Here is a 19,718-nt window from a genome sequence, read left to right on the forward strand (position 1 = left end):
TCTGTCCAGGCTGACTGAGCCAAACTCAACTCAACCAGAAAGTTTCGGATCAGTATAGATCTTTTCAATCTGTCTCCCTAAAACAACGGCAGTAAAAAATCCACACCATGGAAAACAAGGGATAAAGTTCTTGTTTTCAGAAAATCTGAACGTCTACACCATGGAAACATGTTACTTTTTAAAACACTCAAAGCATATCTAAATAATTGAAAATTAAAACATTAAAAACTAATATCAATAGTTTCAAATGCTGGAAAAGAATATTATGATGTCCAGTAGGAAAATGGATATTGAGATTTGTTAAGATTACATTTAAAAGGGTTAAATTTGTGTAATTTAGAGACTGATAATGTTTCCGCTGGTGTACAAACAGGTAAGGTAAAACTCCAGACCCAACAGTTTCCTCTTAAATCAAGCACTGACCTGATAATTCCTAGCTGCCAAGCTTCTCTACATCGCCACAGTTTGACCTTAAAATAGTCCCAGATTCAAATCCCAGGACTCTGTTTTGGCATCAGATACATACAGTGCTGTACTGCAAACCTTAAATATAATGGCAGCATATGTTTCAAACATATGTTCCAGCAAAAGCAAATATATTTTGCCTTTCACTCGTCATGCCAAGAATTAGGCCAAATTAGATCACTGGAGACTAATGTACAGAAACATACGTTTACACCTAACCGTCAGCTGGAGTTGAAACGAGAACTTTCTGGACTTTCATTTTACATAGATAAAGAAAGCCCTAAAGTGTCTGTCTGGACTCTGTAGTGCTCTTGTGTCAGCTCTATGGGTTTTACTGGGGCTAAATCTCCCAATGCTACTCTCTAAGATTCATTTAAACAGGCTTTATTTAGACACTCCTCGTTTCCTCCTGCTGAGAGGAGACATTCAGCATCCCACAATCCCCTGGGGCATGATGGCCTGCTCAATACTGCCATTTCCATGGCCAGCGTCCTCACGGCCAGATGTTGAGTGGCATCGGTCGCTAAACCACGATTATGAAGTATTGGATTAAACATAGGCAGATGAAGAACTGTACATTCAGAGGAGAAAAAGAGAAATAAAAGATGGACAGACAAAGAAAGGCAGAAAGAAAATACAGACTGAAAGAAGAATAAATGAATGGACGGGTGGATAGATGGACAGAAAGAAAAAAATGTAGGGATGGGCGGATGGACAGACAAACAGAAAAAAAGACAGACAGGCAAACCAAAAGAAAGAAACATGCAGGGGGGCAGAATAAAGACAGAAAAGAAAAGATAGAAAGGAAGGAAGGAAGGAAGGAAGGAAGGAAGGAAGGAAGGAAGGAAGGAAGGAAGGAAGGAAGGAAGGAAGGAAGGAAGGAAGGAAGGAAGGAAGGAAGGAAGGAAGGAAGGAAGGAAGGAAGGAGGGAAGGAAGGAAGGAAGGGAAGAACGGAAAGACAGAAAAAATAAAGAAGGACATAAGGACAGTCAGAAAAAGACACACAAGCAGAGAAATAAACAGATGATCTGTAAGAAATATAGAAAAGAAAAGAAAGAAAAGACAGAATTAAGGAGGACAGACAGACAGATACAACAAGACAGACAGAAAGACAGTTGGACGGAAGAAAGCAAGCCAGCAAGAAAGAAAACAAGAAAGAAAGTTTTGCTACAACACCCTGATGAATATTACTCCTAATCTTTAAACCCAGACCCTGAAAGGGAAAGCGAAGGATGGAAATCTTTCAAGCTCACATGGTTACCGGCAGACAGGGCACATAAATTAAGCTCTGCCACACACTGAAGCCTCACTCCATACATCACCCCACAAAACCAGAACAATCACTATTACACTTGAAATGGTTCTCTTTTCAGTTCAACATAAAAACTAATTCAGCTTAAGAACAAAAAGAAGCCATTCCACTTAAGAGCCGTTTTCACCGGTTGACATCAAGGGCACTATTGTGGAGTAACACCCAGGGGTCCAAGAGGCGTTCTGGGCTTGGGTCCGGCACTCAATCTAAACCACCGGAGCCCACGTCCATAAGACAAATGGGGAGTCTGATGTATAAAACATAAATTTGCCATGGACCTGGTTGTCTGTTATGCAAATAAATAGAAAAGACTAATTACCTTGAAAAAGAGGTCGTGTGGCATTTTTCCATTTTAGGGGAACGTTTAGCTCGGGGGAGCCGCCCACCCTCTTAATATTTCAAAGACAATTTAGGATGAATATGACTTTGGTGGCATGTGAACAGCTTGAGAAAAGATTGTTACCATATGACGAGGGTCCTTTAACCGCCAGCAGTCTTTTAGACAAAGATTGCGATGTTTACGTGACGAAAGTCATCTCACTAAGGCCGTGTGTCCACCAAAGAGTTTTTAGCCAGCTGATAACGCTAGGCGCTCTGTTGAAAACGCCAAGCTGTGAGCGCTTGAGAGCGTTTTGGCAGAAGGAAGGAAGGAAGCTTTCAACTGAAAGCGATTCTTTCAGTTGAGACAGTTTGCTTGTTATGATACGGAATATCCGCGAATGTGTTACTAGTATCTCATTTCACACGTATTTTGTTTCTGTGTTGATTCTATATAAAAATTTTGATACAATGTAAAGTATTTTCTCTGGCTCTTGTTTTAAATTATTTTGTTCCGTTATTATGCTTGTTGTCGTCATCTGTTGACGTTGTACAAGCAGAATATGGCAGTTGGTCGGTGTGGTATTAGTCCCGCCCCTCCTCCACTGTGATTGGACGGTTGGGTAAAAAGTGACAGTGAAGAGCGATGCGTTTTACCCAAAGTTGAACATTCTTCAACTCTCGGCAACCTGTAAAAAACGCTGAGCGCTCAAGCGCTTCAGCGTGAAAAAAACCGCTCAGGTCATGGCATTTTAAAAATGCGGCGCTTCCATTGAAAACAATTGAAAAAAATACGCCAGCCGCATGAAAAAACGCTTTGGTGGACACACGGCCTAAGTGTTCGTCGTGTGCTGCACGGTTAGGGACTAAGCGACACTTCCAAGATGTGTTATGTCACAGACGTTTCACACCAGATTTCCTTCCGGAGACATTATGTGCTTAAAGAGATGTTGAGATCGCCATATTCACAGTGCTGCCTAAAATAAATCACAAGTGCCCAGCGACATTAAAGAGCTAAACAAGGGCGCAAATTGCTCTATAGACCTGACTTGTTTAGGCTGGAGATGGGAGAGGTTTGTGAGAATACTATCACAAGGGTTCACAGCAGCCGGGAACAGTCAGGATTTTTTCCATGACTAAATCATATAATGGGCGATTCAAGGAAGATGAGACAGTTTGGAGGAGATTCAGAGAAAAACAAAACTTCTACATCAACACTGACGTGAGATGATGTGCCATTTTCTTGTTGAATAATGTTATCCGACAAGTTAATGGCTATGGATGAGAGGACAATTTTGCATTGTGCTACATCAAGGCTGCCTCACCAACTCAGAGCAAATACTACAGGGAGCAAGGCTATTGTGTGACTCTACAATATTTCCCAAGTTCCTCAGCAGCCTGATTCATTATTTTACTAATGCTTGCTATATTATGTCAGTGGTCATATTACTAAAAACTAATACCCTACCCAGGGACTCTGGTCTGTAGAAGCTGCTCTGATTTGACCTTTACATTCAGTTTGAAGTTTCCTACACCCAACCAGCAGAAGCCTAGTTTAGTTTTAGGGGTCAAAGGTCTAAAGGAACTCGGGGTTAAACTCATTCTAACAACTCTGGATGTTGCTGTCGTCACCTTTGTAAGACCAACAAGAAAATGCAGGATAAACAGTTCTAGGTGCCAGAATTAGAGTCTTGATCTTATGGCGATGCTATCCAGATCTGACAGGAACACATAAAGGTGACCTTGGACTGAGTCTCAGTCTAAAAACTAGGGCAAAATAACATATTTTTAAAATCAACTAGTTGGAGGGTTGCCTGAACAACTAGACTTCTGATAACCTTGGATGATTAGGCTAATTCTGGATTCACCTGACTACACTATAGGTATGCTAATATGCACCCATTTTCGTCAATCTGAATGAATTCAATCCAATTGCAGATTCCAAAAATACTGTTTATGTACCATAAACATTCAAATCCGATTCAAATATTAATATAAATGTGCATTATATATATTCAGAACAAAACTTCTGCTGAAGTGCAGTGTCTGGCGTCACATAAAACAAAAGATGTAAAAACGTGTACCACTGGACTGAACATGTGCGGCAAGTATTTTTGAATCCGATTGAGAAAATAGTCAGATTCAAGAGTTTATAAGCCTAATTTTTATTTATTTATCTGATTATTTCATATCTTCAATCCGATTGAAATTTCATAAGGGTCAAGCTCACTCGGATCTACTAAGGTGTTTACATGAAAGCTTTTCAGTTCATTTGAGCCATCAATCTGATTACTCATGACTCATGGCATGTAAAGAAGGGAATGCTCTTGCATTCAAAAACCGCATGACGAAGTGTAACGGAACAACTTAATGCAGAACTCCCGAGACAGAAATCTAAAACTACTTAACCTCATTAATCAACTAGTTGTTTGTTGAAACCAGTCACTCATAATGCATTTCTCTACTGGAAGCATAAAGTCTTGGTCTGATGGCACTTAAAAAAGTAACAACAACAAATTTCTAACGATGCATTGTCAAATCGCGCCTTTGTTCAACTCAATTATCTGTAGAGCCAGGAGGTTAGAAACCAAAGACAAATGAACGATTACACTGCACTCCCCCTCATTCCCTTTTCTTTCTTCTCACCACTCTTCCCGTCTCGTCTCCTCTTATTCTCTCCCCTGCAGCGCAACAGTGACAAATGCATTTGCGAGAGAGATAAAAATGACAGCCTGTAAAAAAAATACAAATAACCATGTGCAGATTTCTTTTACAGGGGAGGCCGGGAAAAAATTAATTCACTCAAAATCTAAAATTTCAAACAGCTACAAAAATATTTTCCCACCAAACACAATCCAGATGGTGGTGAGCTCCCAGTTTCACCTTTTAAGTTCCCTCATTATATTGTTTGTGGTATAACAATGCATGTTCCTATTAGGAATGCAAATTTTTTTGATTGCCGATAAGCATCGAAACAGCACTGTGGTCCAGACGGCATATCTCTGATCAGCATGAGGTGTTAGCTTCCTGCTCTGAGATCTCCATAGGAAGGAAGTGATTCCTTAACAGATGAGGTAATCCAGTTCGAAAATTACGGCACCATCTGACTTAACTGGCGTCCACCGCTCCATTTAGAATCAGCCTTGCTGCGATAGCCCCATTATTCAGATTAGAAAAGCTAAAAGTCTGAAACCATTATGCATAGGTTGATAAAAACATCAAAGTCTGTATGTTTTCCTTTCGGTATTTAGTACATGTTAGCAATCAACAAAGTTTTACATTCCCTTCTTTTTGAATTGCTTCTAAGCTTTCCAGACTCAAGCTTAGAAGAAGTGTTATATTTTAATGTATTTTAAACCATCATGCATTTGTTTATATTATTAATAATAATTATATACATATTTTTAAATTTAATAAACATGAACAAAATATATAATTTAATCAATTTAAATGAAAGCACTAAATTATCAACATTATAACAGTATTAACAATACATATTAAATTTAAATTCTGCTAAAGATTACATTTAACATTGTTATATTTATATTAAATTATTAATTTAAGTGCACAATGACCATGCACAAATAAATATCTAATATAGGTACATACTAATAAATTAAAAGAAAAATCGGCATTATCATCCAATATGGAACCAATATATTGCGCATCCCTACTTAATGCAGTCAGAACAGATGAAAATTCATCAAATAATTGTAAGCTCCTGCAAACCAAATGAAGCATCAGTGGCTGCTGTTTGAAGAACCGAACATTCAGATGAAAGTGAGGAAGTTGTGTTCTCCAACAGGAGACTGGATTTTCCCGTTACACCATCTCCCGGATCATACAGCGTGTGTGTTTTAATTGGGAAGGGGTAAAAATATAACAGAGACCAATCCTGCAAGAAATCCCCTCCGCCTGTTTGATCATTATCCGCCCAGACAAAGGGCTTTGTATTAGATCACTCCACAGCTCTGAGACAGGGTGGGGTGGGAGAGAGATGGGACGCTTTGCTCTCAGAATGATTGTAAACTCAAACTTCTTTGATTATGGAAAGCGGATGGACTTACTGTAGTATCGCTCAGAGTTGTCTACATGATTTCATTGTTTTTTGTTGCAGGTTGTGGTGGAGTGATTTGCTCTCTCTTTAGCTGTTCATAATGGTTTGCATCTGTGTGGCAGGAGGTACAGTATTCCCTCCATAGATTTCATACGGTGGAAAATAAGGCTGCTGAGGATTAAGGCCCATTTCCCTTGTGGTAAATAAAAATGGGTTTATGGGTTCCTTTAGTTTGTCAAACAATTTCTACGGGTTTTGATTACGCCTCAAGTAGGATCACAGAGTAGTCTTGATGTAAAGGAGTTGTTGCCTGAATAACCAGTTGACCAGAATGAACAATCAATAACGTTCCAGGCGCCATGTGACATGATGTTTCATAAACAATGAAATAGCACGCATGTGCATGTAGTGATATACATGCATAAACAGTTGAGTAAAAGTGCACAACTGAATTGTGGATTTGTCCATATGGTGCTCTTGATGAAGGTCTATTAAAGATTTTCAAACAACACCACTGCACGTCAGTCCATCACCCTTCATTCCGACATCCTGTTTGTCCTTAGCTTGCATCAGTTTTCTTTCCCTACACCTGCCATCCCATGGGTGTCTGTTACCATAGTAACAAGATTGCTAAACCTAGCTAATGGTCCCATTTAGTCTTTTTTTTTTTCCTCTCATTTTTCTTTCTACCAACCACTCAGTCAAATCTGGTTGGTAGACATCAGACATCACCCCAGACGTTACACTCCACTACCCTTACAGATAAAAAATCCATGAGATCCACGGAGGAACAGACGTCTTGCTTTGCGTATGCTGTGAAACACAGCCAACACCAAATCCAGAATAATTAACAAGGCACCCATTTACTCATTGGATATTATGTGAAGAAATTACAGCCAGTTTCAGTCAATGGACAAATCACAATCATTATAGTCTGATCATCAGGAGACACATTGGCAGCCTGTGGATGGCGAAGCACCGGCCTATTTTAATATGACCTTGATACAGTGAAAATGCATGCAGGAGACAAGTGTTAATGACTCAGGGGGGTGTCTATGGGCTATGAGTGATTACCTGGGAGAATTGCATAAATATATTACAGAAACATGGAAATACAGATGTGAAGTTAGAGGTTCTGGATAATAGTGGTTGCAATATAGGTTTTAAATGACAAATGCAGATACGTGGAGCGCAAGGGTGCAAATGGTAGGTAATGATGATAAAGTGTACAATGTAAAAAATTTCTAACCTCTCCAAGTCAAAGTTTTCTAGTGACTGGTCACATTTAAATTTTTCAATTGGCCCAAGTGCAATTCTTGTTGCAATAGTCTGTTAACATTGGCTCAATGAGAAATAATACGTCAGACTAATTGAAAAATTTAGATGTGATCAGTCACTAGAAATTTTTGACTTGGGGATGTAATTTTTTTTTACAGTGTACATTTTATTTATTTCCCACAATTTCTTTTATTCCTCAATGGTCATAATTAAATATGTAAATGTTATTTTATAAATATCATTTAATTTAATTATGTATATCATTATTACTATTATTTAAATAATGAATAATATCAAATAAATATTAATAATATTAATATTATTAATATATATATATATATATATATATATATATATATATATATATATATATATATATATATATATATGTTTGTATTTAAACATATTATACTAAATATTACTGAATAAAAAGTCAGAATCTACAATCAGCTCATATATCTATATCCATTTATTTTATTAATCTGGATATGAAGGAAATTGTCCTTGATCAGATTGTTGGTACTGAAAGATTCCACAGAGATTTCAAGCTGTCTTTTAGCTAATTATGAGTATGGCTCTTCTATAGTTACAGAAGCTTGATTTAACAAGATGATGATAATTAGACATGATAATTATCTAAGGCACAGTAACAGTTAAGCAATTGTTTCACACCTACCGGTATATAATGTCACCCAGATACACGTTTGCATGTAGACTCACAGGCTGATACTTAAACAACCACACAAACCACATTCAGCAACCCTTCATCAACACAATACAAGCACACGTACAGTATAAGTTTGAGGGGAAATGGGTTCAAGTAAATAAAAAATAAAATAAATAAAATAAAATAAATGTGTGTGTGTAGCTCTACCAAGGTACAATAACATGACACCAATCACAATTATGACCAATATCTATTGCAACATAACATTCCAAGAATATCCACATGAAAACCAGCCAACAATTACCCTATGGAATTTAAATTTCAACACTATAAAATGACTATCTTGTGCAGAATTGCATGTTTAAATGTTTCACATTTGAGCCAAAGATCTATTTTCTTCTCAAAATGATCCCTCAAACCAGGAGAGACAGATGACGGGCAGTGGAAAGGCGGACTGTGTGTGAAGGAGCTCTGGAGGAAGGGACAGCTCTTTGTTCTGGTAGAGAGGAGATCTCTGGGGAGAGCTGGTGTTATTCTTTACCAGTGTGATACCAGCATGGCTCACTGCCCACAGACTGTCTGCTTCCATTTTACTCTCTTTTGTCATGTAATTCTCTGGTTCAGGCGGCCCGATAAGAGTGTGTAGTTTATGAGATAGAGAACCCAAGAAGATATGTGAGATGGTAGGGAGTGGCTTTGTTTCCACACCGAAAGGCTATTTTATCGTTGCGTATTTGTGTGTGTGTGTGTGTGTGTGTGTGTGTGTGTGTGTGTGTGTGTGTGTGTGTGTGTGTGTGTGTGTGTGTGTGTGTGTGTACTTGTGCACAAGTTTTACTTACAAAGGATCACTATTATAATTTATTAACCCACTTCTCATGTCCTTGAGGGGAGCCTGGGCAGACATAAAGCAGACCTGCAGACACACACTTAAAAAAGCATATAACAGAAATGTCTAAAAAAGGACAAAAGGGACCATTGCCAACCAGACCATCAGCCGAAAGCAAATTACTACCCCTACACACAAGCCGACACGCGCACACACAAACACACACACACACAAAATCACACCACAGACATACACCACCTCCCTCCTCTTCGCTGTCGGATTGCCATGGTAACCATGACTACTGGCACAATTCCTTGCTAATAACTCACACCACATGCCGACATCTCCCTCCCTCCCTCCCTTCTCTCTCTCTCTCTCTCTCTCTCTCTCTCTCTCTCTCTCTCTATCTCTTTCTCTCTCTCTCTCACAGACACACACACACATATGCATACATACATGCATAAATACTTTTATATGCATGTTTTTCATTTCTGAATTAAAATTCATTTAGATTTTTTGGGGGGGAGCATAAAGTCAGGGTGATACAACTGTTCTGATATGATAACGACAGGAAAAAAAGGCTAATTAAAGAAATGATATCAGTAAAATTATATTTCTTGAAACGAAAACTTTAAATAGTTTGGCAAGAACTTTTATTACTATTTCTTAGAAGAATAATTAGTATAATCTTAGTATCTTAGTAATCTTAGTATATCAGATAATTTCACGTTTGTATGAAGGTTTGTTCAGATGGTAAAATGTCATGTGGAGGAACTCTCCAAAAAAAAAAAAGAAGAAGATATTTCTGCATTATTAATTCAATTTATTTTTAAATATATACTTGTACCTTAAAAAATATATTTTTAAACATTTTTGAAAATAATAATTCAGATGTGTACAGTACACTCATATTCAGATTCAAACCAACATTAATCCAAAGAGTACATTTCTAAGAAATATGCACGTTTTACACTAGTTAAAAAACTTACAGTAAATGTCATTGACCCAGAAAATCTGAACTGCGAGTGAAAGCCTCCCAGATTGTCTGATTTATCATTATTTGTTGCTGTAGAACACACAACTATGCCGATAATGGGGTTGTAATTTATGGGTGTAAGTGCATGTACAAACTGTACGAAAGTGTAAACAGCCAACCAAAACAAAACTCCCAGATCGACTTGTCTCATAAACAGTTGCCTTTAACTGCATCATTGCTCTTCTTCTTACTTCTACTCATAAGAGCTCTCATAAGATGAGTACACTCTTAAACAGTTCAGGGACAACCATCTGGCAGTCGGTGCAGATTCAGGGTTATCCAGGGATACATTGCTGCTATTTTTCAGCACCTGGATCCGAATGACACGTGTTTGATTCCTGTATATGAATTGATTAGTTGGAAACCATCCAATAATGGCACAGCCTCTCCGCAAGACAGCTGAGAGCTTTTATTGAACATTCAAGAGTCCAGAGATCTTATCATTCAGATGTTTCTGTTTGATCAGCGCTGGCCCATTTACACAATCTTTAGGAGAAAAGGAGCCGAAGAAACATCTCCACCTCATTATGAGGGGTGCAGGGCTCTTTATTAGAAATCAATGATCTCTGCTTGCAGGTGGAGCAGGTTGAGCCAGATGATCCGGTCAAGTTCTACTGCAATCACAAAGCGCCCTCATATCCGCTTTCTCCTTGTAAGCAACGAGTGCACTGCATTCCAGGGGTAAACTCATCCCGAGGCAAAACACTTGAGCTCAGAGCAGTGCGTGCTACTGAAACAATGATGAATGGATCAGCGCAGCATAGACGGCCATTGAACTAGGGTCAAAATCATCACCTGGGGTGTAGAAGACAATCGTTATCACCACAGGCCTACAGCTGGCCGAACGTCTTTCCACAGAATGGGAGCATGTTAAAGGACTATTCCAGGTTCAGTAAGCTCAATCAAACGTGATTCTGGGGTAATGTTGTGTTTGTGAGATAATAGCGGGAAAATTTAGTTTTTACCAAAACATAACAATAATTTCAACTTGTCCCTCGGCTCTAATTTTTCACTATTTCAAATATACAGCCACAAGACGCAAAAAATATGTGCGTAAGCATTATATTAATGTGGATAAAACACATTCTAACTTTTTGTCTAAAGTTATGTCCAATTTTACAACTTTTTTGCCATGATAACAATCCTGAAACTCTAAAACTATGAATACTACCAAAAAAGGAAAGGAAAAACGTAAATTTATTGGATTTTTTAATCAAAAATGCAGTTAAACTGTAATATGAAATAATATATAAATTTAAAAGAACCGTTTTCAATGTTAATATATATATTACAATAAGAATACGAATTTCAGCAGCCATTACTTCAGAAATCATAATATGTTGATTTATTATATGAAAAATGTATTATCATAAATGTGGAAAACAGTTGTGCTGCTTAATACATTTGTGGAAACCTTGATATGTTTTTTTTCAGGATTATTTGATGAATGGAAAGTTCAAAAGAACAGCATTAAATGTAAGCAGTACTAAAAGAAAATGAGGTAAAAGTCAAAAAATATATTTTTGGCAATCAATATTATGCTTGTACTGAACCCAATATTCTTTTAAGTTACAACATCCCTCTGGAGCAACCTGTGTTGTCAGTTTGTTAGTTAGTAGTTGCAAGACGGCTTAAGACTTGCCATGAGAATCAAGAGCTCCATCTGAAAAAGCATTATGAATTCAAATGAACGTCTCTTTCCTTCCAGGCCCCGAGTGACGGCAGACATAAAGCCTGGTGCACACAGACCAAAATGAGCTACTGGAACTCAATCCCCTATTCACTGTAATACTTTTAAGCATCCCGAACAAGTTTGATGACTGACAGAGACCGTGAGGTCGGCAATCTTATTTTTCCAGGCTTTGTAGCCCAAGGTATTTTCAATAGGCCTACAGAGGCCGTCCTTTCTAGATCTGAAACAAACGTGGACTGGAAAAGAAAGGACCATGCCAACTGAAAACGCTTTGAACAGTAGGATAAGAAACACATATAACATTTGTGTCACACCGCTCTGAGAGAGTATCGTTAATACGGTACGTGCAAATTGGGACGACTTTGCAAGCAGTCCAAAAACTTTATTGGCTACAGAAGGATTAAAAAGCCATTGTAGCCAGAATAAAAATACTTAAGCATCAAATCAGCTGAAAAAATGACTGATGGATGAATTTCCAAACATTTCTATGCTTCTTTGCCTTATGAAGGAGACAAGTAAAATAAGGAGCAATGAACTTTACAAAAGATCATTTGGATAGTCACTGCACATAAATCAGTACTTGAGAGTTGATCTGGCTTGAATACAAGACCTTGATTATGAGTCACTCTGAGCAAGTATGACAGCTTGGGGGGAATAAAACAGGGCCAATGTGTGAATTTTGAGTGGAAGCACCTCCATATCTTTCTCCTCGGCTTGCAGAGTCTCTTCCACAAAGTTAAATCTCGCAGAACCACGCTCGGATGCCAACTCAAACAAGTTTACCCAAACCCTGCCAAGGATAGATGAATCAACTCAGCGTGAGGTTTGGAAAAATGCAGTAAGCTCCTTTTCCCATCAAACAGAAACCTCAGGTTAATGTACAGCCTCTTAAATGTAATGCAAACAAACCTTAAAAATACTGACAGGGCATTATGTAATGGCAACACATGGAGGGAAATGACAGTCCTGAGAGTGAGGGTGAAGGCCAGAGGGTTCGATGAGTAGCAGAAAGTGGCGAGATCCCACAAAGGCGAGCTGGCAGAGCATCAACCGTGCGGGATGGAGGTCAGAGAAGAGACCACCAGGGTGACGGCAAGATTACTGGGTGTGTTGGAGGGATAATCTAGGTGCCTGACAGTCTGCAAAAGCAAGGATGGGTTGGAAAGACCACAATTAATGGCACAGTGTGCATATGTGCCCAGTTTATTGGCACATCGGCTTATAAAGGCAGTTGTTTAGAAACGTAAAGGTGGAGTGAGCAAAAGATTATAGAGATTACCGCCGTCATGCTGTGGTTCAAAGGTCCGCGGGCTTTAATGGACTTTTCACCGCATTGGACTGTTCATTAAATCAATACAGCAGGTATTATTACTGGCTGAGTCTGGTGCGCACAGTAGCTTTGTAATTAAATTTCATTTAACTGAGCTCTTTTATGGGAAAAGCTTAAAAAGGGAGGGAGAGACCTGCTTATTTTGGAGGATGGACACGATAGATTGAACAGTAGTCTGAAATAGAAACTAAGGTTTGATAGGGAAGGAGTGACACATGGTGAAATTTGAGTCAATGAATTTGAGTATTGTGTGTAAAATAAAAGCAGAAGAGTGCAATTACCCATCTCTAGTCACCTCTTCTAATTTGCCCTTTCACTAAAATATAATCACTTTTATTCAAGCCTCATTAGGCTCTTTGACTGGATGAGATTTTGCCTCTGTGCAGCACAGCACTGATATATCTACACTAGCTCAGCAGATATGAACTACAGAAGATGGCAGGAGGGGAAGAGATTGAGGGGTGTTTGTTGAGGCATTCTTAAAGGGACAGTTCACTCAAAAAAAATTAAGATTCTGTCATTTATTTAAAATATTTTCTTTTGTGATCTGCAAAAGTAAGAAAGTCATGCAGGTTTGGAATGACATGACGGTTAGAAAATGATGTATTTTTGGGTGAACTAGCTTATAGCTTTAATAACATTTTGACTTTTTTACTGTGCATTCACACCGGCTGTCGGCTCTCATTTTCTTTGAATGGGTGACATCATGCGTTGCCGAACTGAATTTTGGGTTCCGTTGCGTTGTGTTGTGTTCAAAAATGTAAACTTTTCAAGCACCAACGGAGGCGGCAGCCAATCAGATCGACTTTATGCAAAGCTGGAAGTAATGTGATTGGCTGTTGTCACTATGACGGTCGTGTCAGTTCAGACACGCCCTCCGTCAAGCATTGAAGCCGACGCCCCATGTGAATGCACAGTTACAAGCTTCCAGTGTTTAGCGGTACATAATCTATTATACTTTAAGTTTACACCGAATTTGAAGTCTCAATTAAAAAATTTATACTTTATCACAGCTGCATGGTGAGCTCAATGAAATTGCCATTACAACACTAACATTTTAAACAGTTTAATATATAACTCTGTCTCTATGTATTGAAAAAAGAGGTTTTCAAAGTCTTAAGACCCGTTCACACCAAAGACAATAACTATACCGATAACTTTTAAGTTTGAATATTCTATTAGAATAGCAAAGTCCACTCCACAATTATAATAAAAACACAGAAGAACAATATAGTTGGAATAATTAAAAAAATGATGTTCTACAGCTGATCAGCGATAAAAACAGTGACAAACCTGTTCTGATCAACAGGTTTCAGTTCAGTTTGATAGACAAAAAAATAAACAAAAAAACCCCAGCAAATTATTTTTCGCAGTCATTTTCTCCATAATTTTTACAAATCTCAAAAGGTACACATCACAGTGTGTACTTAAAGGGGTGGTTGATTATGATTTCACTTTTCTAACTTTAATTAGTGTGTAATGTTACTGTTTAAGCATAAACAACATCTGCAAAGTTATGACGCTCAAAGTTCAAAGCAAAGGGAGATATTTTCTTTTAAAGAAATTCCTTTTTAAGGACTACAACAAACGTCTGGTAGGGACTACACGATATTCCTCTTAAATTTACATAAACCCCGCCCCTGGAACACGATTTATAGATTATCAAGACAGAATATGCGCATCAATGACTAGAAGATAACTACATAAGCTACATAAATTCATCAACTAACCATTCAGAAATGTTGTCTACATTTTGTCACTTTTTGAGTCTCTCCATGTTTGTCTGATTTCGGTTTGAACATAAAAGGCTAAAAGTTTTTGACATTTTCAGTGCATGTCTGTGTGGGGTAATCAAAGCTGCAATTGTAGCTCCGCCGTCTGTGCCGGGAGCAGCAGATCATTTGCATTTAAAGGGACAGACATAAAAATGGCGCGTTTTTGCTCACCCTCAAAAACTGACAACTTTAACATGCTATATAAAAATATATGTGGGGTATTTTGAGCTAAAACTTCACATACACACTCTGGGGACATCAGAGATTTATTTTACATCTTGTGAAAAGGGCATTATACCACTCCTTTAACATCTTTCATGAGCCAATGAACTACACATAAAGCACTGTCATTGTCAATGACGTAATCAAATAAATAAATAAATGACAGTACAGTAAAAAACTTGTTTATTGCAAAATAGTCAAATATATATGTTGTTTGAGCACTGCTTCATGAGGGTGGGAGCTCACAGCTAAAAAAATTGCACAGTTTAAAGCAAAATCTACAGGATGTTTCTCTTAATTTTGCCTATAAGCGATGAATGCACAATTATGATGAACTACAATAGTTTTCTCCCACACTAAACCATATCACAGAGGCAAAGTTACAGCCCACTAAGCTGAGAAACATTATTAAGATTAAAGTCTGCTTTTACTAAAATATGAAATTAAATTGAATTATTCTTACTTGGTGAATTATCATCATTGGCCTCGTCTGACATGCTCTGGGCGCCCCTGACGCTTTGAGAAATGCTGCTTTGAAATCTCCTTTTGACCACAAAGAATAATACATGTGAGACATAATGAGGCCAAGACACAACAGTGGAAAATCGCGGTTGTCTACATTTCAGATTTTGTGACAGGAACATTTGTAATACTGATGAGACAAATGAACAATGGAAAAATATGAGTGTTTAAAGAGATTTACATTGTTGAGACGCTAAACAAACTTGTGTATCCTGTTACTGCTGTGTTTGTTTGTTCTCTCAGATGACAGCTTTATGACTTGACTGAAGCTGAATTTATTGACTATAATGTATTATCTTATCTAACCATCTCGTATCTAACCATCTACAGATAAAGACCAGATGGCCTCCACGTTCCTACATTCATGATGGGCCATCTCTGCTTTTCAACTTTATCTCTAATTATATCAAATATGACACTCTGGGAAAATTATCCCCAATGCTGAGCTCACCGCCCAAAGGAATCATCACCTCTAAAGCCATCAACCACCTGCTGTCCCATGAAGCAACTCTCCAACAGCAACTTTCTGGACCCTAAGGATTCATACATGGTAATAGTCATCTCAACACATCATGAAATTCAATTAGCTGATCTTAAACAGCAACACTGCCCCCAGAAACCTCTGAGCTTGCCAGTCTCAACACTATGTCACCAGATACAGCCACAGCTGCTCTGCTTTACTCCGAGACAACAACAGTGGACATCAGGCACGCAAACGAGAGAAGGTCGAACAGCCACATGAGTAGTATGAAATTATGCAAACAATGTGTTAGAGAGAAAAAAATGAAGGAATGGTGAGGAAATCAAACGGAATTGAAGATAAAAGGAATGACAGAGGAGTGAGAAGACTAATAATTAGGAGTGCATAGCTCTCTGGAATACTTGATTCTATATCTAATAGATATAGATAAAATATCTATAAAAAAAACTCCAATAGCAGCCGATTACCAACATAACACATTGAAATATCTAATATCAACCAATATGAAAAAAACCTTTAACAGCCAATCACCAATAAGATACAGATATCATTGACTGCTGAATGCTGCAATTGACCAATCAGAATCATGCATTCCAAAGAGAGCCACATAATAAACAGGATAGTGCAAGTATTTCACTAAAAAGAGGGTGAAAGGAACCAAAATATTGCATAAAGCAATGCTGGAAAAACAGAGTAGAGGAAATGAAGAAAAGGCTGAAGCCACAGGCCATATGGGGTGAGAATTCAAACAAATGAGGCATTCTGGCACCCCACGTTCATAGGACTGAGATTTCAACCCATATTTGAGATTAAAAACATTTATTAAACTTGTGAAATGTTTGTTTAACGACTTTACTAATTGTTGTGCCTTAATGGAAAGAGCTTTATTGAGCATAAAAAAAGGAATTTCAAGGAGGATTTCTCGAGCACTTGGGCAACTTACATGGGTATTCAATACATTTATCACCATTTGCCAACTACAAAAAGGGTTTGTGTGCTCTATTGCAGAATGACACAGACTATGTGTAGGTAGTCACAGTCTGGATCCTGTTTCCGTTGGGGCACTTTATAATGTGACCCCACCAGGGGGCCGGTCTTATGTTACAGGAAGCTGTTCCCCAGGTAGCTTCCTCTACAAGCATCAGTCCAGATGTGCTCCAATACCGGTTTATTAAACATGATTAGTCTTTAGGACAAAATACCATTCAACACCACAGTGCGTACAATTGCTTCAACAGGTGAAGAAAAGCGTTTTCTACAGTTTAATTTGGGAAATGTAACACTAGCTGCACCTGTGAACATAAACACGCAACCCTGCCAAATAGAAATACGTAGTACACAATAAATTCATATGATACAAATTAATTGTTTTAAGCACTGAAGAGCTGTCCAGGTCAACATGACCCTGAGCTGCCAAGGCACGATTCAGGAAAAGATCTTTTTCGCTTCGTGAAGAGCATATAAACACTAAGCTTTCTCTTAAATGTGAAAGTAATCAAGGCACATCCTGAAAGAATTATATACTCTTGATGACAGTTTAAGATTTGTATGTCTATATTTTGTCCTGAGTGGATGTAAGTCCATTTGTCTCTCATTTGTTCTGAATTAAACTTATATGTTCCAGACCACCGTAAGAGACACTTTAAATGCATCAGACCAGCAGTGAGAGACTTAGATGTGAACAGGTGGGAATTGATCTCCGGTCTTACTAATGGGTGGACAATGTACACCAACTTGGAATAAGTTTTTTACACTTAGGAATCATACAATGGGAAACAAATCTGCTCTGAGATCAGCATAAAAGCGCAAGTGTAACAGTACTAATGGAAAAGCCCAACGGTTGATACATGAGCGCATTGGGTGGAGAGACCTCTGTCCAGTACATAAAGAAGGGTCCTTCTTATCCAAACATGCTTTAACAGGGACTGTCCCGAACAGGGTTTGGTTTGGGCGCCCTACTCACGAAATCTGTCGGATCACCAGAACAATGAACAGAAAACTAGAGCAGACTGCTTCCATGAGAAATTACTCTCGGGAGAAGAAAGGAAACCGAAATACAAATATAAGGCAGTTTTCTCTTTCAGCAGTGTGTAAATAATACACCATTCTATTCTATAGATAAGCTTAGTTAAACAGGCATGTTTTTGGAGGAAATGACTGGACTAGCCGTGAGTGTTTGTGTTTGGGGGATAGTGGTTGAAATTTAAACTATTCAAAATATACATTCATCAATCCAATCTGTCATTCAAGACTGCTAATCAATGTCTAAAAAAATCCTATAGACAAATGCATGTTTATTCTGAGGTGTGCTCAAAATGTATATTATGTATCAGCAGTTTATCATACAAACATTGATTAAACACAAATCACTTCTCTGTGAAGGGCAAACTCACTAAGATATAATGCATTTGTTGATAAATGTTGTCAGTGATGTTTTAGTGTGCAATTTGATATCTCAGGAAAAATTATGCAAACTCTAAATGCAATTCCCCATCTTGGATATAAAAATATGATCTATCATGTAATAAATAGCTACAGCCATGATCAACAGAAAAATGTACACAAACATCTCTATTAAATACAATTTAATAATTGTGCCACACAAACAGAGCAAAGTCTAAATCTATGATGAGCCTAATTTACATAAAAAGGAGTTTTTGGATTGAAGAATGAGTGTTATTTTAGTGCATTTAGTGCCTGGTTAACCTGGACTGTAGGTGGTTAACGAATAAGATGTATGTTTTTGTTTAAAATAGCGACAGTGAATTTGCCACTTGGTCTTATTAATACATTTCCTGAAGTGCTGCGCACTCTGAAGTTCCAAATTGAATAAAAATATGAATGGGACAAATAGTGATTTATATAAATACCGAATGTCTACAATGTCCAGAGTAGAAAAACACTAAGGCAAGCCAAGTCCAGTGTCTTAGTGGATCAGAACCAATGACCACAGCCGGTTTGGTGTATTACATGCCAATATGTGAGGCCTGGTGCCATAAGGACTGCTGCTACTGAGCACTGGATCAAAAATAACACCCATACTAGTGTCCTAACCTGGTTCAGTGAGACCAAAGGGAAATATTCTGGAATGAAAGTTGCTACAAGGGTACTGAAAAACCAACTGTGCTGCCCGAAATGAGTTTAAAAATTTTTGACTAATAATGAGAAAAGATTCATTCAACAGAAAAACCATTGAATTTTTTCATGTCATTTGTGTTGAGTGAGTGATTTAAATAGATAATGTTTTGATACATTTAAACAGCTTTTTGCTAAACTTGCATATCTTCTGGTTTCACAGAATACTTTCTCATAACCCCTTCATTCCAAGATTCGCCGATCAGTATATTGTTCACTTCCAGCTTCCTTTTTATTCCTGACTTTATGCATCCCTCTATGTGTGTGGCAAAGCCTCCTTCTCTCTCTTTGTCTCTCTATTCTTCTCTTTCATTCACTCTCCTACTTCTTCTTCATACTGCAAACCCACATACCAAATTCCTCCAAACAGTGACCAGCGATTCTTTCCAAATATATGTTAAATGAACCAGCAACAATGTGGAATTCCAGTATTTATCTAAAAAGTTTGTTCTGGAGGGTATTTTTCAACAGATGCTTCTGTTGGAAACTGACATTACGGAGGTCCTTTGAAGTCTGGAATTGCTTATTATTGGGCGAAAAAAAAAATTTAGGAAAAAAGCATGCCCTGATTTTCATTTCTTTCCCACAGGGGTAACAACA

At 37.9% G+C, this 19,718-nt stretch overlaps 1 protein-coding gene across 1 annotated transcript in view; it reads right to left on the minus strand.

Annotated features, from left to right (window-relative positions):
* dchs1b (dachsous cadherin-related 1b) overlaps positions 1-19,718 on the minus strand; it is a 93,392-nt gene that overhangs the window by 59,815 nt on the left and 13,859 nt on the right. The gene's annotated exons all lie outside the window — the stretch shown is intronic.

Source organism: Leuciscus leuciscus, assembly GCF_965113295.1.
Source record: "Leuciscus leuciscus genome assembly, chromosome: 24".
In the NCBI taxonomy this organism is placed as follows: domain Eukaryota; kingdom Metazoa; phylum Chordata; class Actinopteri; order Cypriniformes; family Leuciscidae; genus Leuciscus; species Leuciscus leuciscus.